Genomic DNA, 3,843 nt, shown 5'->3' on the forward strand with positions numbered 1-3,843 from the left:
GGCAGCATTCCCTCCAGGAGTAAATTGTATCTTTTCCATAATCCTAATCTTCCCTGTATTGTGGCATGTTACAATTATAAATATAATTGCATGCTGTAAAACACTTTAACAGTAAGTAACAGAAGTTGATGTAATGACACTCTGAGGAGGTACAACCAAGAGGTTAACCCTGCTGTTTGAAATAATATTACTTTTAACGTTGCTCTAAATTTTATTTTCCAGTTATTCATCTCATCCAGTGGCTTCATGTTCCCGCAGTAGAGGACTATGGGAAAATGAGAAAGTGCTTGGTTTTCACTTTGCTCTTTGTAATTTCATGACTTCAGCTCTCCATTTTTATTTTATCGTCTCTGTCCTTACTGTGTAAATCCTGCTGATTTCTAACATCCTTTACTTTTCTTCCTCTGAACCTTTGAAAAATTGACCGAATAATGCATGAAGAGAAACAACTGAATAGGCTCCAATTCAGTGTCTAGGAAATAATGGTGAGGGTAAACTATTCAATATAATTGTATTATAAATCATTTCTGTGTTATTTTCTAATCCACTCAAAAGTAACCAAGTGGTTTGTTTGTTTTTTGGAACTTTATCATACCAACATTCAAGTAATAATTTTCCTACAGTTATAGCAGAGCTTGAAGAGGATGAAATGCCAGCCTGTCATAAAGAAATCTTGTGGCTTTGCCTGTTGTTGTGTATGATTTTCATTAAAACTTGTATATTTTAATTCAAAAGTAGAGCCATGAATTCAGCATTAGGTTTTGTTAAACACTGTGCAGTAAGAAGAGTTGGTTTGTAAGTTGGCAGCTGCTCTTTTATCAGTCTGAAGGTTTCTGTTGTTTGCTTCCAACCAGCTCAACAATACTGAGGCCTGAGGCACATGTTAAAACAGGGCCCAGTCCTGCGATCAGATCTGTGTGTGCATACCCTTGGGACCATGCAGAGACCCACTGACTGCAGGATCAGAGCCTGGTATTGCTCAGGTACGTGACTGCATTGTTTTTGCCTGTGACTGGGTTGTTTAGCTCCATGAAAAATGTCTACTGTAAGCATGAAAGGGGCTCCCTGCTGAACTTGCAGGCTTGTTGCTCATCTGTTCTTAGCTCTACTCTTTTCAGTTCTCCCTTTTCCTCCACTGGTGCCCCCAGGCAAGGGCAGATCTAAAATGGGGGCAGTGGCACAGCTGCATCTATTTTTTAGTGGTTGGAGTGCACCATGGTAGCCTCTGGGTTCTTTTTAAAGTCTCTAAAACAAGTGAAAATTCTCCCTCCCTTGCCCTTTCTGCTTGGAGGCACATTCCCTCCCCTCTCCTTCCCCCACCCCCCCACCCGCTGCTGCTGCTTTCCCTTCTGTTCAGAGCCTTTAATGCCCATTGCACATGGGGAGGGTAGGCTCAGCTGGGGAGGGGATAGCAGCAGCAGGGATGGGCAGGGGGTTCTCCTTCTTCATGCCTGCCCCTGGTGACCAGGCAGAGTGGGGGGAACTACTCTCCTGCTACACTTTTGCTGCTCTCTTGTTCCCAGCTGAGTCCAGCTTGCACTCAGCCTGGCTGGCTCTGGAGCTTCTCAGTCTATGAGCAGTGGAGAAAGCAGGGGGGAGGGGGCTGAAAAAGGGGAGAGGGCATGCCTCTGAGCAAGAAGGGTATTTTCATTTGCTTTGGGAACTTTAAAAGATCTCTGGAGTGGAGGCTTCCAAAGCAGGGTCTGCCCACACTGATAGGGCTAGAGGAGGCTGAGAATAGGGCGTGCAGCCATGCAACTACCCCTGCAGTTTGGGTTTCTTTTACTGCACACTCCTTAGGAAATACTGGAGCTACCCCTGCCACCAGACAAGATAAAATGAAGCACAGACAGGCCAAGGTTGAAGGACTAAGAGCTGTCTCCAAAAGGGGAACTTTGCTATCAAGGTGAGGTGACTTCTTTCTCTTATCTTTCTGTATCACCTGTGGAAGAGGGAACCAATCTTTTGTGGTAGGCATGCCACAATTTGGCCCTGCACCCTCTTTAAGTACTCTGAACTCCTCCTGCTGCCTAATCTGATGCTCTGCTTTCTGTTCCCAATGCTGTTCTCCCTGCTCAATATGCTGCTTTGTTTTCTGTTTTCTACCCTACTTGCTGTGCTACCTCCCTGATTTGCTGCATGCCTCCCTGATCTGCTGCATGCCAGGTGGCCTGTGTGCCACCTAGGGCACCCGTGACACTGGTTGGCCATCCCTGCCTTGTAGTTTGCTGGGTGTCAGATTGAACACAATTATCTTCCTGCTGTTGAAGACTATGTTCAATAACAGGAAGGATACTAGGGCGCAAAATGGAAGGAGGGGGGTGGAAGAGAGAGAGAAAAGTGTAGGGAAGGATCTGGTCAGGGTTGCAGCCAGCTGATAGTTGGCAGATTGAAAGACAGCCCTGGAAAAGCAGGGATAAATGGTGGTGCTCCATAATATAGTTGTCTTTTCTTTGCAGAACTAAATTACTTTGCAACAAGTAACATTCAGCATTTGTGATAAAAATATGAAATATATCACATCTGAGACATTATGATGTTGCATGCCTGGGTTTGAGGTGACTGCAGCAAAAGGGACATAAAAAAGCAAGAGAAATTGATCTAGCCAAAGAAAAAATAGAATTATTTAAGAATGCACATATTTCCTTCACAGAACATTCAATTTGCCTCCAATGTGTTAAATTTAGACACTAAATCCCACCATTCAACTGCAAACTAGTGAGATTTTAATGGTACTTTACGTGTAAAATTCAATGTAATGGTAACTATGGGGACCCTGGTGCTACCTCCCTAATACTGTACTCCAGGTGACTCGAAGCAGATCTACAAATTGAACTCAATGGGAACAACACGGTACACAGGAGCAGTCCACACCCTAATATTCTACCTTGCTTCACCAAAGCTGAGACCACCAAATATTGTTTCATTAAAAACATTTATATTAGGCCCAGCTCAAGGTCTCAAAAGGTGCTTGTGATTGGTCTTGTTTTTATTTAGAGATCACCCCTGAATAAGAACATGTTAGTTGAAATAACCATGAGCTCAATAAAACAGCTAAGTGTTGTTATACAGCAAAACCTCCCTCTGGTTTTATTGCCCCCTAGAAACACCATTTGTATAACACTGTCTGTGGGAAATTGTACTAAATCTGTCCTTTCCAATGTATTAATTAGAATCTGTCAGGCATATTTTGACTGAAAGCAGCTTGCAACAGAGTAAGCATATCTCTGGCTGTTAAAAGGATATTAAAACAGCAACAAAAATGATTAGTTAAAAACAGAATTGCATAACAACTATTAAAGTGAGTATGTGTAATTCTCAGCAGAGATTACTTCTTTGATGCAAGGTGCATCTTGCTTACATAAATTCTCTAAAATAATCAAGTTTTTTCACACTGGGTTGAGGGGTTGTGATTGTTTTTTGGCCAGAGTGTTTAATATCTACAGAAATGCATTCATCTACTTGTAAATGAACGCAGCCTTCTGTCCAGCAATTAAACTTCTGATATTTATGGCCTTAAACTCATGTAGGATGAATGAATCACATATTTACTCAGGAGGTTGCACACAAGGGGCCTGTTGCATAGCAAACAACAGCACTTCTAGGTTTTCAAGCACTTGTGTGCCAGAAAATACCAAACTAATGTCAGAAATGTCTTTACTGCTTGAAAAAAAAAAAATGAAGTACAGCACTACTGATAATATTCAAAAAAAATTCTGAGAAAGACAAAGGAACTGGGGAATGAAGTGAGACACAGAAACATATGTACTTATTCTCATCATCCTATAATCCCAAAGGTTCCCCCCCCCCACCCTTCCCCACTTATATTAGCGTTAAGTTATT

At 42.2% G+C, this 3,843-nt stretch overlaps 1 protein-coding gene and 1 long non-coding RNA gene across 2 annotated transcripts in view; one reads left to right on the plus strand and one right to left on the minus strand.

The window, feature by feature from the left end:
- The window catches only part of RERG (RAS like estrogen regulated growth inhibitor), a 220,397-nt gene that overhangs the window by 85,410 nt on the left and 131,144 nt on the right, over positions 1-3,843 (minus strand). The window lies entirely within an intron of this gene.
- LOC109296263 lies at positions 859-3,104 on the plus strand. The gene is made up of 3 exons (XR_002096938.1): positions 859-983; positions 1,801-1,906; positions 2,460-3,104. It is a non-coding gene; the product is annotated as an uncharacterized LOC109296263 (long non-coding RNA).

Source organism: Gavialis gangeticus, unplaced genomic scaffold (assembly GCF_001723915.1).
Source record: "Gavialis gangeticus isolate Ggan-Ray unplaced genomic scaffold, GavGan_comp1, whole genome shotgun sequence".
NCBI lineage: Eukaryota > Metazoa > Chordata > Crocodylia > Gavialidae > Gavialis > Gavialis gangeticus.